This window comes from Drosophila guanche, unplaced genomic scaffold (genome assembly GCF_900245975.1).
Source record: "Drosophila guanche unplaced genomic scaffold, DGUA_6, whole genome shotgun sequence".
Lineage (NCBI taxonomy): Eukaryota > Metazoa > Arthropoda > Insecta > Diptera > Drosophilidae > Drosophila > Drosophila guanche.
The window spans coordinates 5,122,930-5,139,782 of NW_022995748.1; the positions used below are offsets into that span (position 1 = coordinate 5,122,930).

Below are 16,853 nucleotides of genomic sequence, written 5' to 3' on the forward strand. Positions count from 1 at the left end.
AGGGCAAACACTTGCCCTTAGTGTTTTTTCGATTCATTGCTGCACTGAGAGAAATTGGAGCACCAATTACAGAAATATTAGAGGATATCCTAATGGATGTCAAATAATTCATCCCTTCTGCCCTTCTTTCAGTGCAGCTTTTCTTCATGGCGCCAGCCGGGTCCAGGCATCCATCCTAGTACATCCTGCACGTGCTCAGACTTTTTGGCAGTAGCTGCCGTGTGGCCAAAGTAGTTCAGTGGGGCGTTTCCACTTGGCACCAGTTCAACGCACTTTTAACCCCCGTCAGGGTGGGGCTTTCTTTTGCCCTTTCGGCTGATGTCATCGGACATTATGCAGCTTCGTTGTCTATGCTGCAGGGTTGTTTCCGTACCTCCCCAAAGCTAATTGCAGTTTAATCAAATCAGAAAAAGTAAGTGTCAGCCATGGCAGCAGGAGTTTTATGGCACCATCGGGCTGTTTATGGCAGCGACAAGGGGTGGGAAAAGTAGAAAAGTGTCTCGGCTATAATGAAATTATAGCATCAAGGGGGATATAATCACAGAGATAGCTAATTATGCACGAACAGGAACGAGCGGAGGAGTCAGACAGGCTACAGGGTGGATTCTTGTGGTTCGTAATGGATAAGTAATGCTAAGGCTCCCAGTTCTCATTAAGGGATTTAGTGTCAGGCTGTGAATGTGAACTAATGTGGAGAAAAGTGTGACACATTTAGCTGGGGAGGTCTTAGAAGTGTAATTCTTCAATATTACTCAACATTCTGAACTGGTTTAAATACATTTCCTAAGAAATTGGCCTTTCAAATCAATTGAATCTCTTTCAAATGTATTCCCAATATCTTCTCCCACCATCAGTACCAAAAAACTTCCATTTAATGTGCTAAATGCATGTCAAACAATCAAACTATCAACTCTGCCATCGTTTAGGCAGACACGAGAAAGTTTCTTCATCTCCTTAGACAATCCTTTGGTTTATTTTTATGGCTTTGGGTAGCACATTCTAAATTTGCTGCATGCCACAATATGAAATGTACTCGATGGCAGTTTACACAGAGCCCAAGCCCGACTTAATCGAAAATGCAATTTTCAACAGACAAGTCAAACAAGCCGAGGCAAGAGCGCTGCTGCCATCGTCTGAAAGTTTCAACCTCAGCAGCATAAATGGATGCCACACCCAGCACAGAATGTCCTTGAACTTTTTCGCGTGAAAGTTTTGTACCCCAAACACCATCCCCCCAAAAAGCGATTGTTATCAAGTGCAAAATGCACACAAAGTTTCCACCAAAGGCGGGCGGCGTGTGGCACAAACTGTGTTCATTTCTCAGCCAGCTCCAATGCCACTCCACACTGCCAGGGCTGCCACTGCCACTGGCGCTGGCGCTGGGACCATATGTGGCCATAATTATTGGAATATGACACGATAACGGGGGGATTGGGGGCAGCTGTTCGTTGAAATTAAATGCGGCCGATAAGAGCGTTGGGGGAATTTGCATTATAACCTTTTCCCCACAGCCCGGAGAGACGAGTCCCTTCCCTCCTGCTTGGGGCTGCGCAGAGGATAATAAAGTAATATATTACTGATTAATCAATAAGTTATGGCGGAATTTCATATGGCACAATTTGTGGGGGAATTTGTGTGGAATTTGAGAAGTTTTGTTCGCAAATGTTGGCGATTTCTCCTAAAAATTGGGGAAGGAATTTTAAAAATGAAAAATGTGAGTGAAGGTTTATGTTGTGAGATGTCAAACGCATCTAAAATTATACTCCAATTAAAACAGAACATTCTAGAACTACTTACGTTTTTTCAACTGTTTTTCAATGCATAAAAACCACAACTTTTCCATAAAATATTACCAAACACTTGCGCTAATTTAATTTCTTATATCTTGGGGTAAGTCAATTTTATTTGATTTCCCTTAAAATATATTGCAACTTCGATTATAAAGAAAAGTCCAACTGCCAATTGGTACACTGTATCCAATATTTGTCACAACAAAATATATTTTACCGCTCCCGGGGACCGACAATCCGGAGCACAAACAACTACAAAAAGGGAGGCGATACGCATCGATTGAAACACAAATAAATACTGTCACAACAAAGTGAAAGAAAGTAACGAAACGAATACAGCTGACTACAGAGAAAGCCGGCACACAGAGAGTGAGAGAGGGTGGGTAGAGCAGGATATACTGGGAGCAGGATATGCCACCACCCCTGGGACCAGTGGCACCACCAGCTGCATGTAGGTTAAGCGCAAACGCATGTCGTTTGCCCATTGACAAGTCCGCGAAAGAACCGAGCAGAGCACTGAACAGTACAGAATGGAACGGAACGAAGCAGAACGGAACCACAACGGAACTAAATAAAATTTTATCGATTTCCATCCACAAGGATTTAATGTATAGTCCATACATAAAGCGCTGGCGGCACCGCCCACTGTCTCCATAGAATTTTAGCAATTTTATACACTTTCAGAGGGTACTACGGAAATGCCAGAGGAATTTCTTTATCTTAAAATAATGTACATAAAAGGGTATCATCATTTTCGAATCCTAAAGCAAAGGCTTCTTTCATTTTCTATGGATATTAATAGAGCTTAACGAGTGGCAAGGGGCGCCACTTGAAGCCGGATTTGGCTTGAGCAGTGCATAAAATGCAAGGACTTGCGATTTGTATATATACACCACCCTTTCGTATTCTACCCCTTGAGTACAAGCTTGTGGCATGCATAATTTGTATCATCCATAACCCCAACAGCACCGTCAATCAATAACGATTTTGTGGCGCACTCGAGGCTATGAAAAGGCAAGAAAAGAACGGCCAAAAATAATGTTGAAATGGTTTAACATTGATTGAATGATTTTCCTCATTTCTCTATCGCTAGGAAAATGGATAAATGGGTGCAAAGCTCAGACTTTGGCGGTTTCCTATTTGATATTCATATTGTAAATCAAGCTTGCCATAAATAATAAAGAGATAATTACGGAAAAGCGTTTTGAAGCGTACTCAGAAATGAATCCTAAGACAAGATACCTCAAACAAATTTTAATTTTTAAAGCAGTGTTCAAATATCTCAATCAACTTGGGCTTTAATTAAGTTTTAGTCCACTTCATAGATCAAATATTTTACAAAACAAACCAATTTTCTCAATTTTCCATCAGTTTTAGGTATGCAAACACTTCCATAGTAAATTTAAGCAAACACTTGAAATTTTCTCGTAGATTTAAGGCTTAAACTTATTGAAAAACAACACAAGCCCCATTTGATGTAGCAAAACACAGACCAGGCTCACATGCAAGGCTTCCATAAACATATGCACATACATTACTCCAACAGACATTCACCCTTTCGGTTTACGACAGACGGCAAATGGAACTACCCCAATGACTTTTTACCATCCACCTACGTCCAGATCGAAACAGCTCAATCAACTTGACTACCGCTTCCACCGAACTTGCTCCTGTTTTACCCTCTTTCTATATTTTACAACGAAGGCTACAATGTATTTTCACAAGCCATTACCTTGTATCCATCAGCAGCACTAAGCGGTTTATCTCACCAACAGCAAGACAGCTGAAAAAGGACCAGCAAGAGAGCTTCAGTTACGATTTCCAACGAATGGATGACCGCTATTTAGAAAATTTGTGGGATACTGGAGTCGAAAATTAACAAATTAAATGAAGATGATTAGGGATTTACTGCCAATTAGATATCCTAGACATGGTCCGACCAACTTATTAATTTCTAGCATTCGATATGCTTAGGTGATAAAACATTTAAAGATATTTTTCCCATTATTTATGGGAATAATTGAATACTGAATATTGATGACAAAAAGCGGAAAGGAATCATAAACTCAAAGCTCTGGTGCAACGAACTAAAACAAAATAAAGTACCCGAAAGACTCTCGGCCCTTAAAGTGATCTGATGATATGATATAATAAAATGCTGAGTTTTATATTTTGATATTTAATATTAGCACATAAAAACTACACAAAACACCTGTAAAAAAAGGTACCAGTTGCTACACTCTTTTGATACCTAGATTTGCTTCACACCCAAAAACTTAGATTAACAAAAATTGTAGGTACAGGAGCAGCTGAGCTGAAAGTGCTGTTGTTTTTATGTTTGGAGTATAAATTCGGAATTTTAGTGCTAAAATGTGGCGCATACTTTTGAGAGACTGGCAAAAATTGGCAATTAGAATAACAGGACTCTCTGCATACTTCGCTGCGCCATAAAAAAAGGGAGCATCTGGTGAAAATTTCGGTTGAAATACTTTTTTTTTGCGCTGTGACAGCGACATGGTCCAAATTGTCTGGCAAATAACATTTGTAATATCTTGCCAATGTGTGGACGGACACATGCTGTGACTTCTCCTAGACAACCACCATTTGTTGTTATTTTTTACTGAATTTTATTTCCAAAAGTTGCTGCAGGCGTGCGTAAAATTAAATCATTTTTATAGAGCCTACAGACAGATGGAGCGTCGAGTCCCGTCGCCCTTACCAGCCTTCTCCTTGCACTGTCAGCCAGACAATTAATGTCCTAGTCGAACCATATATATTCTTCAGTGCAGACTGTCGGGCTCTGTCCAGACTGGAGATTTAGTTGGAATCTAATTTATGTGCATCTTGACTAGTTTTAAGTGGCAGCAGTTAAGGGAGAACACATGCTGAGTTACAGGAAAGCGTCTAGAAATAAATTCCAAATCTTCAAAAGCTGAATGGCAAAAAGTATTGCTCACTTTTAGGCGTAGATTAAAATTCCCCCGAGAGGCAATACACACTGCCATTCATTGACTGAACCTCAAGAAAAAAATGGGTCCCCTTTTCATTTGTTTTGTTAAAAAAAAAAAAGAAAAATTCCTCAAGTGCCTTGTAGACGAGTTTCTTATAATTGTTGTTTAGGCATTTTCATTGTGTTACCAAGCCTAGAATTTACGATTCATTTAATGCTGTAATTAAGATTTGACGACGCTAGGCTCCAAGTTTATGTGTGTGCCACGCGTGGCAACGCGGATTGCAGCTGCTCAAAATTTGTCAAGACTTTAGATACGAAAGAGGATTACACCGGGACTAGACTTGGGCTGGAATAAAGAGGATCAACAGCTAATTATTGAATAATAGATTACCCCCCAGATATATAAATTGAGAGAAATTCTGTCAAAAATTCTGGGAAGTCGAAAAGGAAGTTTCATTCTGCACTTTTTGGTGGAAAACTTGGTAAACTTACTCAGCATTCTTCATTTGCAATTGAAATAGAACTTACATACAATAATTTCTTGCTAAAAAGCAACAGAAATTGTCTAAGAAAAACTCCATTTGGTATGTAGGAAGCATTTGGGCATAATTTATTATGCTCCAGGGAACCAACACCAAAAGGAAGAGCCTTCCCAAGACTTCCAAGACGAGGACGAGAACGCCATTTATCAACTGTGCAACTGAAGAGAGGCAGAGATACGTGCACTGTTCGTACATCTCTCTATTTTCTTTGGCACTGCAAAGCAGAAGGACTTTCGAGGCTACACAAATTTAAAATGTAAATCGCTTGCTGCAACACAAGTTGTTATGCCCCACGGCCCTTCTATAGAACATCCATCGCCCAATCCAAATCCCCATTTTCATTTCATACACCATCAACATTTCTTTCTTCATTTTCGTCCCCAATCAATTTTGTAAATTGCATTTCCAATTGATTTGAAAGCATGTTGTTTCCCTGCCACCACACCGTGCCTCATCAAAGCTGAACCTTGCACCTTGCTATGCATTTTGAATAAGATGAGAAACATTACCGGACAACAGCAACGCCTCTGCTGGACAGGTGAAACATGGCGTATGCGCAATTTGTTGTGGTCAAAGAAAATAGCTTCAGTTAATGGCATTGCGGCCCTGTGAACTGGAAACCAAACACAATCCACTCTGCACATCCATCAAAGTCAGGATAACCGTAAATTGCCATTGGTGGCTGGTTTCGATGTTATTATTCGTGGGGAAAACTCTAGAACTCTAAAAATTACAGATAAACACATGAGTTTGTCAGATTTCGTAGAACATTTTCTTTGGTTTAAAATTAGATAAAATTCTACTATTTATTGGGAAAATTCTAGATACATTTATGAGCACATTAAACATAGTTCTGTTTATTCAGATGGAAAGGATGATTTAAAAAAGTTGTTGCAGGCTATTTTTGCATTTTCCAATCAGCAACTTTTCAAGCGTGCTTACCGCGAATGACTGATTAAATGGGAAACATTTAAATCAACCCGCGAGATAACAATAAATCAGCAAGCCATGCAAATGTGCTCACTAAAAAAGAACGATTTTATAATCCTCATTAATGACAATTATTGAATTTTTCGTTGTCCATAATTGAACAGAAACGAATACTTGTTTCCACTTGTACGAAATTCCACAAATTTATTCACAATAACAAAATGGCAATTTCCACACGAATTTCGGAGTATATGAGGCTGATGAACATTTTGTGGTCATGTCCATTGTCTTTAGCAACATTTTGCGAGAGTTAGTTGTTGGATGCTGCATTTAGGCCATTCTGTATGGGCTGTTTGTTGTTGCACATTGTTCAGTTTTAGTTTTCTGCGGTTACTCTGAATGTGTCGTAATGCATTTAAGGGGGGACACACACACACATGTGGCTCGAATGCGGTTTTGTCACTGGAAATGTTGTCTGTAAACAACTCTGTCGTTCCAGCTCTCGCACCTCACTTTAGTCTTTAAAAGAGCCACACAGTTCAGGTTGTGGATTTTTGTATGGGTTTGAAGCAAAGACAAAGTTTCAGGATAACCCCATGGTACGGTGGCCTTTCTCATATCTTTTTTTCTTTCTAACATTCTATGACCGCTCCAGCCCTGACACTATTAGCCGTTATTCTATCCCGTAATTCATAAGCCACGTGGTCACGTTTTCCCCAAAGCTTTCGCCATGTTTCTGTCGGAAAATGTTGCAGTTGTCTTATCCTTTTTTGTTGTGGTTTTTTCTCTGCCCTGTCTAGTGCCAAAATAAAATGACACTGTTTTCCATGCGCTCAAAACTCCAATCGTAAATCATTTTTATTCTTTTTTGCAAAGGTAAACAATGTCACATAAGAGACAGACAGAGATGGAGAGTGTAAGAGCGTGATGGAGATGGCAAAATCTACAACACACGTTGATATATCTACTCAGACTCTTGCTGTTGTTGCCCCCCAAAAACTTTGACAGTTACATGCGCTGCACCACTGCAGAATGACAAACGAAAAGGGAACGGAAGACTGACTTTGAGGGTCGAAGCATGAGTTACCCTGGAGCTTTAGCTCTTCATGGTTCATGGTGTATATAAGATACGTTTTGGGGTCCACTTCTCTGAGTGACAAGTGCACTGGAAAAGGCTCTACGATCTGATGAGTAATTCTAGCTAAAATATGGGTTTTTGTATTGCTAATATATTCTATGGAGTCATGCCTGCACCGCTCTTTGAGGTACAAACATCAACCCCCAGTAAGATTACCCTCTGCAATGAGTTGCAAATTATTTCCCTTTTCGTTTCTTCGTCGCTTCTGAGTTTCTGGTACTTTCCCCCTAGATATATGTACATGTGCGTGACAGACAGAATGACGGCTGTGTGGGACCGAAGATGGCATGGATGATGGTTCAGTGGGGAGGTAGAGCCGGGGTAGGATTTGGGTCAACTATCGACTGCCGTTTGAGCCCTTCCAACTGTCACCGACACACAACCGTCGTCAGAGGTTCAACGAAAAAAAGAAAGAAAACCCAAAGCAAAAGTTGTGGAAAGTGTGACAGCAACTCGCTGGATATGGACATTTGTTAGGGCGGGGGAAAACCCTCAAGTGCATTGAAATTTGATTTCAATTTCCATATGATTTTGATTCGAGGCAAACCATTCTGTGGAGAAAAGCTGTAGAAATTATGCAAATGAGCAAGAGTTTTCATATATTTTTTTGCGGCCACAGAAGGTGGTTTTCCTCTTGGGTTCATGGTTAAATTATGAATGATTCATTGGCCACTGATTGAAATCATTTTGAAAATTTAACTATTGTGGTGTGAGGGCACATTTGGGATTTAAATTTAGCAGAACTTTTAGCCAGTGGCAACTATTCCTGTAACTTTTTACTGAACTTTAAACAAAGTCAACTTCAGTATGGAAAAATTCCAAAAAATAAAGCCAAATAGTTTTCATTTTTCGTGCTGTGCTCACATTTTTCTCCTGCTGCTGCTGCTGTTCCTGCTCATCGTGCAGTTGCTTTGATCTGATGTTTGTCTAACTTTGCAATTTGCCAACTGGACTGCAGTAAAAAATTGTCAATTCTGGCTAGGGAAAAATAGGGGTTTTCCTCTCTGTGAGCTGCCGGTTGCCGCATTGCGAATGCAGCGTGCATAGTTTTCACTTTGAACTTTTAGCTGGAGCAAAGTTTTTTCTGCCATGCATTGCATCTTGACTTCTGACCTCTGGCAACATTTGCAGATCCAGCAAACATATTCCACCCTATCTGGATCTGAGTTAATTGCATTATAATTCAAGCGAGCATCCGGCGGGGTGACTTTTGGTCCAGTTTTCTCAACCGGCTACTCGTAAAGTTAACGAAAACCATTTCCATCTCAGCCTGAAGTTGCTTTTCCACAACATTTAAAACATATGTTTGTGTGCACATGCAAAATTCTGTTCTCCAAATATAAAATTGGGCCTTTAAACATTTTAGGAAACAAAAATGTAAAACAAAATTTAATTACAGAGACATTGGTCGTTGTAGCGACAATTGCTGAAAGGATACACTTCGTACACACTTTTATTATGCAGATTCGGGAAATTTAGACAATTTATATACAAAATATATAAATTTCTAAGCAGTTTTAGTTTTTTTACAAAGAATTATATTTTTAACCCACGATCTGTGCACTTGGCAAGCGAATATCTTGTAGTCGGACGGAATAACGACACTGTCATTAATACCCCTACTACTGCACTCTATACCCATACCAAACAGCCCGAAGCATAGTTCTCTGAAGGTCGGTAGTTGTCTGTTCGTCTGTGGCTAAGTGCTGGGAACTGTAGCAGGATGTATGCCCTCCAGAAGCAGCAGTCAAACGCTTTGTAAACCTTTTATCTTTCCACCTTCCTTTGCTCTGGTCTTTGTCTTTGCTTTCCCCCAGCTTTTACTGGGGGTCCTTTTCAATTATGCTGCTCGAATGAAGCCATAGCGCAAGGAAACAAAGGAAAAAAAGAGGACGAAGGTCGTTTCAGGGGCTCACAAATGTATGCTTCGGATTTTATGCTGGCTAAGAACTGTGTTGTGTACGAGTTTAACTGACTTTTGCAGTGCAAATCTGATTGAAAAGAGTGTAAATAATTAAAGTAGCATCAGCATTGTGAGAAAAATAGATCGAGGCGGCATAACATTGTGTTATTTAGTGCTGAAAACAATACGTAAAATAATTACTTGACCAAATTTCTACATATTATTGGATACGAATTATCGTCTGCTCTTTCCCAATAATTACCGTTTTTTCGCTCTTTTTCGGGCATCAACCCGAACAAGAAATTATTCTTGATTGCTGAGATTTGCCATTAAGTTTTCCAAACTGCTAGCATTCACCCTGTACTTTGTACATGAACAAATTAGAATTAATTTGCGCTGATGTCATAACAAAATCGTTGAGAACTCCCCACAGAGTTGACTAACCGCAAATGTTCTACATTTTTTCTTCGCCTGCCTTCAACGCAACTTCTAGGCCCATCCCCCATTTCTGCCTTATGTAATTTGCGACCCAAGACTATTAAATGCACCCAAGCTGTGTCAGCACCTCAGGTGTGCGTCGCATACGCACACACAAATTATGAGCATTTGTTGTGGCGTTCAACGGGTCGTATGAAATGTGATGTTGCACAAGGAAGAAGAAGGAGAAGCATTAGGGGCAAGGGGATGGAAACGAGCAGCAGAAAAAGCGGAAGCACACGAGCGTCACCTGGCGTGCAAGTCATTAAGTGAGCTTGTTGTTTTGTGTGCTGATTTTATGTACCCTGTAATTGCAGAGGTATACTCGACATATGACTGAAGAATAAATCGATCGAGAGCACCGTAAGATGTCTTTGGAAAATAAAAGTACACACGGAATTATAAATTGTAACTATTTCCCGTGTACCGGGTATCTTATGGTCTGTACATTTTCTCTCTCATTTCTTTTGTTGTCAGGAGAGAGGCCATAAAAGTGTTGTAACCCCACACACATAATTATAATGAGCATTAAAACGGACGCCTGTGGCCGTAGCCCAGTGTTGTCTTCTGGCCTCAAACGCTCCTTTAATGCCTCCTTAATACACGCCCCAGCCACAGACCCGTGAGTGCTTTATGGCGCAACTGGTGAGAAATGTTCTAGAAGACAATATTAAAGTCAGAACGGAAAAACAAAAGCTCTGCGCGAGACAATGTCGGGTGTGGCGTCCCAGTAGGAAAATGAATTTTGTTGTTTGCCGTCAAGATATTTGAAACAATGGACTTAACATTTATTATGCCCCAAAGAAAAGAGGAGAATGCTTTAAGGAACGAGTTGGGAGGAAGTTTCTTGTAGAGAAAAGCCGATAATTTATATTTATCTTTAGACTCTTTTATTGCCTTTTACCTCTCTGAAACCATCCAAGCTACACAGCTGATTAAATTTATATTATTTTCTGTTAAATTCAAGTCGAAATCACTGCATTTCCCAGCGAATATTTTGTATATAATCTCATTAGAAATAACACCCATCCATCGCTCAAATATTTGCCCTAATTGCCAATCCCCACCTGCCATAATTAAAGCTTAGTAGCCGCAACATAATAATCGTTTTATTTTAGGGTTCCAGAGTTTCCATACAGTTAACTCGTACAGAACATTTTCATTTATTTGTGAGCAAAACATTGTTCTTGTTCAGGGGGGGGAAAATCAACAGCCACCCACCTACAGCCGCAACCATACACAAGCCAAACCAAACCGAAGCCACATTAATATCTGTGCGGTTGGTTGTGCATTTTGTGTACGACTGCGGTTACTTGGAGCTTACTCTGTGGCCCCGAGAACCACTACTACTACTACTACCCTGTCCCTGTCCGGGCACTGTACTTCCGTAATTTTAGTAGCTTTTGCCTTTTATTTTGCGCCTTTTGCTAGCTCATATTTTATGCTGGCATCGCGTGTCGAGCTCCCACTAGTGGTACGAGAATTACTCGTGCGTTTGTTGCTTTTGTGGTTCCATATAACGCTTGTTGCTATTGTCCCGGCCAGAGCTGTACATGGGACTTAAATTGGGTTAGTAAGTTTGGCTATGGCTATTGTTTTTCCAGTCCTCAGGTCCCGCCTGTTTTCCACACTTTCGCATGGGGGAAAAAAATGCATTGGAAAAACAATTGGCTTTCAGCAAGTGCAAATTTTCTGTTTCAGGTGAGTGTTCCTCTTCGTAGAATCCTTTTCGTTTTTTGGAGTGCGAGTTTTTTATGATTTATGAATGTCTCACTTACGGAAGCTTTCAATTTGCGTGAAATTTGGGTTTTCCGGTGTGGAATGAACTGGGTTTTTCTGTGATGGAAAATGCTCTCAAAAGTTTTTTAATTGAAAATATTTTATGGTAGGCGAATTAAAGTAGATTTTTGGCATTATTCAACAATTTATTTCCTGCCAATATTTATTGACTTCTCCAGCTCAAACTTTAATTATAATCTAGCCAATTATTTACGCAAGTTCTCAGAATGTGCCACAAACCCACTGGAAATGAAAAATGGAGATAATTAGTTGGACAGACGCTGAAGCTCCTCTTGGGGGGTCTAAGCTGATTTGAAACAAATTAACCGCACATGACAGCCGCCACAGGGATTTAAGTGCATCATCGCATGCACCAGGACAGGACAGGACCGGACTGGTCAAAGCAGACCAGGCAGAAAATCGAAATCCGATTCACCTATCGGTATCCTTCATCCTCTCTGTGTGCCCATAGTGCCAACACATACGAGTGTGTATGTACTGGACAGACCTGCAAAGAGAGTGCTGCTGCTGCAGCTTCTGCCTTGGCCCCGATGACAGGCGCTTAATTTTCAATTACAAACACATAAAGTGCGAGAAATGGACTAAAACCCAATGGACCCATCCACATCCACACAGTCCACTCGTGTTGCCATCATGTGGTCATGTGGCTGAGTGCACCCACACACACACACACACAGACACACACAAGCGGATTGTTGCACGGTTTTTACACCTTTCAGCTAGAGTTTTTATTATTTAATTTTGCCTCCCATCAAAATCAAATATGTACTCGGATGTTGCTGGGTACGAACTAACAGGGAACAATTTCCCATTGGTCGGTAATTGAATGTGCAACAGCAAAAGGGAATACGCCGTAAGAGCCGTGATTCGAGATTATGGCGTGGGCGTGGATACATTTGCAAATGCAGTTGGAACCTCTATGCATAGGTTTATGTATTTATTATGTAAAGAGTCATAGAATTGTACCTGGAAAGTATATAATTCCTTTAAAGCTAAGAAAATATACTTTTAGATCTTCATTCAACTTTTAAACTGATTTTTCATGAATGTTTGGTGTAGTTTTTGGCATACACGTTTACCCTACAGTACACGCTCTTTAAAGCCAAGAATCCTAATCAAATTGAATATATTTTTGTACCTCCATTGCCACAGCACCTTTCCTGGCCATTTTCTGGGGCACTCCTCCTACAATTCTCAATAAAAAATTCAATTATTATCTGGGTCTTTCATGTTCAGCGAGCAATTTCAAAAGAGGAAAAAGAAAATAAAATAGAACAAGAAAAAAAAACACAGATAGACGGCATAACTTTTTATGGATCTGCACATCCGACAGACGGGCAGACAGTTTTGGGTTGGGTTTTCCCTGTCGCAATTTCCCCCCTTTTACGGTTTACATTTGGCGCCAGTTTTCATTATTTTATGATTTATTTATTTATTTTATTGAATCTTTTGATTGCATTTCCCACGGCTTATGCTGATTTGTGCTTTTACAATTAATTCAAATGGCTGCCATTAAATATTTGCGCGTGTTAATATTTAATTAAACTCAAAATTGTTTGATCATTTTTAATGAATGCCAATAAACCACATGTTTGCCCAATTAGAGCGTTAAACAAATTTGCTAAGCACAAACGAGTCGAATGATTGCAGTGCGATGTTTGCTGTTATGCAAATGAATGAAGAATATCTTCCATCTAGTTCTATCCATTTGCCATTCCTCAAGCTGTCCAAAGATATTTGCCAAGAAAAAACGCACAGAAGTTGGCAGGAATTTTCAGTGCTGCACAAGAAACAAACAAAGGAAACAAATGGTAAAGTTCTAAAATGGAGAAAAGAAAAAACCCCACGCCAGATAGAGCCTTTAAATGGGTATTAAACGACCATTGTATATATCCCTTTGAATCATATAAATGTTTATAAACTTCAGAGAGAGGACTATCTCTAAACAGTCTGCTTTCTGTTCCACTTTTATTCACAGCTAACCTTCTCTTAAAAATCAAATCTCTTTCCAATTCCACTTGACTTTTGAACGCACACTGAAAGCATTCTTTTGGCTTACTGAACTCATCCATTCTCTGGCTAAACTTGCCCCATGCTAATACACCATTTGTCAGAACATTTAATGGTCTCCGGGTGGCTAAAGGACCCTGAAGCCAAAGGGCAAGCAGCATGTCGGCTCCGTCTGCGGGTCAGCCCCAATGTTGTTTTTTGGTTCAAGCGTTTTTATCTGCGCTCATTTTATTTATGCAGCATGTTTGCAAATTCAACCGCAAAACTAGACAACCAGTTTGCTTTTTTGGCCAAGTTAATTAAATTAGTTGCAGCAGCAGGAGTACGAGCAGGCAGCGAAGGAGAAGAAAATGTCTTCTGATTTGATTTCAAGATTTTGGGAAATACATTTTGCCATGAAAATGGTAAAAGTTGTCAAACAATTTTCCTCTTAAGAACATACTCTTTATTTGGTGGATTTTCTATAATTTGAAACCCTATTTTCTCTGTCTGACATATATTTGTAAGCCCATCAATCAAAAGGCACTCGTACAACCTTGAACCCAGTGGCAACGACTATGAAAGGTACACAATAAATTGACTAAGCTGCAGAATGATTAAATGACAATTTGGCAGAAGCAGCTGCTGGAATAGTGAGCCCAAAAATAAACACTATTAATTTTGGGGCAACAATGGCTAGGATCTACCATCCAGCCATCCATCCTCCTCTGTGTCTAGAGCCCCTAAACTGTATGTGTGCGACTCTCCTTTTATCGACAAAAGCCACACATGTGCGGCACATTTCCCCCAAAAACTTGGCCCAAGCACGTTAAAATTTAAGCCAGTTTGACATTTTGACAACAGCCCGAAGGATCCACAGCAGAGAAGAGCCACTGAGGCACTGCAGCAATGCCACTGCCACTGCAACGTGGATGGGTGCATGTGTGTGTCCCATGTCTATGGCTGGCAACGTATTTTGTGTGCATTGTCGTGTCGTGGCCATGAATATTTAATGAAATTAGCTTAAGAATCTAGCATTTGCCCCTCGCCCTAGAACCGGCGGCAGCTCACGTAGTGCAGGCAGCCCACGTGTTTACGCTGGAATTTCAAATGAAAAAACGTTGCACGATGCATGGGGCACATGTGACGCCCACCAAATATGCAAGGATAATGTCTCTGATGAGGGTTAAGTAGCTGGTGGGACGGACTTCAATGCTGAAGGATTCCATTCCGGGGACACATTTCAATTACTTTTAATTCACTCTCATTTCATTCAGAGTTGGGTTCATTTTGTGAGTGGCAGAAAAACGAATTAGGATTAAAAATGTTGAATAATTTATTATACTCAAATGTATTGCATTATTTGTTAGGAATTTATTTCAATGCTGAATATTAATTAAATGTAAATGACTTTATATATCTACCTTTGTCCACACATTTTCAAAACTTCATTAATTAAAAACTTCTCATTTTCAATGCAAAAACGAAACTTAAACCCAACTCCAACCGAAACCAAAACCGATGATATAGCAAATTAGCATTGATGATATCGAGACGAGGTTTGCCTGTTTGCCCAGAAAAACAAACAAACAGCCAGCCAGGACGCATGGCCATATTGTGGTAGGAAGCGCGTTATCAATAAATTTCCACGAGCCAAAAGCTGCCATAAATAAAGCGAGAATGGGAAAGGTACGCCCAGGTCAATGCCAATGCATTTCGCGTAGAGTCAATACAGAAAATTCCACGAATGCCAGCATAAATCATAAATGGCAAACGTTTCGCGGGGCTTCATGTGGTCGGGGCAGGTGGATAATCCTCTCCATATTGAAACAGATGCTGCAACATATCACAAAAATGTGCAATGGCAGAATGAGGACTGCATCAAAATCCAATGGAGGGAATTTTTAAAGCAGCAATCCGAAAGGGCTTTCAAGTTATTCTCCGGAATTCGAGATTATTCCTGAAAATTCTACATAGAAGATTTCCATTTCTAACGCAGGAAACTTCAAGAAACAGAAAACTGTTTTTACATGGGATATTTTCATGCTTTGCCGCACATCTTTTTCGTATTAGTGGGGGGTAAGTATACCACAAACAATATCTCCTTCGCCTTGTTATCCTTGCACTTGCAGGCGACTCCTGTGGTTGTGCCTGCTGCTGCTGCGACCGCTGCTGTTGACACAAAAAAAAATACAATAAAATGTGTACATAAGAGGCGCCCCCCAGTCGACAATTATATGAAAGGAATATAATAATACTACTACAGGCTGGTGCACATAATGATATAGGGGCCATGACAAGACGACAAGAGGGACAGAGGGACGAATGCCAGGGGAAGCTCTGATGATTATGAGCATGTCGCGGAAAAAAGGCGAGCCATTGAAGGATACTGTATGCCCTGTAGCCACAAGAGGAGAGTGTATTTTTTGAACTGCACACTAAAAGCATGAGAAATTTCCATCCTCTTACTAGAGGATACCCCAACAGTTCATCATTTGCATTTCCCCATCGCCACAATTGTATTTTCCACTCAAGGACAACAGAAAAACTACCGCACACGGGGAAGTCTCTGGCCTGTGGTTAGCCTCTCCACAGAGTACATAATAACACAGGTCCAATGAGATCTTGAGCCTCTCGAGAACTGCAAAATAGAATTGTTCCAACTTGTGTGTGTGTGGGAGTGTCTGAACTTGAGTCGCAGACATGAAAATCAAAATTTCATAGCCAGCCAGCAAGAAAAATGGAACGAGCAGGCCACAAAGAAAATGAAACGAAAAGCTACGGGAAATGAAGGAAAGTTAAAGATAAAGAGAAATAATTTTATATAGAGCGACAAGTGAAAAGGTAATTTATCAAGGAACAAAACAAACCCGTCACGAAACGAACAGGCACGCGACTGTTGGATGAGGTTCTCCAACGAGCACCCACACATACCCATCCATAAACTGACGCCCACCCATCCATAACCCACATGCCCAGCTACCTTCGCACACGTGCTCTGTCATAAAAAATGTATTGCGAAATTTGCTTGAGCAGGCAAAACCCTAAGAAAAATGTAGCTTCATTTGGTAGCCAGTGAAAAATGGCCGCGAAGTGCCTTGGGTTCCTTCCTTTTTGCGGAACTTTAATCGGTTGATTGGGATTGAAGACTTTTCTTGCTTTTCTGGCTTTTACGGCCGCGCATCGTAATGGTCTCCAGATTGGGCAATAAGTAAGATTTCCTGCTCTTTGCAGGGAGAAACACTTGAGGCAGCGATTCGACTCAGAAGCGGTTAAAAGGGGAAAGGTATCTTGCAAGTAAATGTATCTTTGGGCAGAGAATAATTGTTTA

General features: G+C 40.4%; 1 protein-coding gene across 2 annotated transcripts in view; it reads right to left on the bottom strand.

Moving 5' to 3' along the window:
- Positions 1-16,853, bottom strand: part of LOC117584740 (protein MLP1) — an 81,182-nt gene that overhangs the window by 62,565 nt on the left and 1,764 nt on the right. The window lies entirely within an intron of this gene.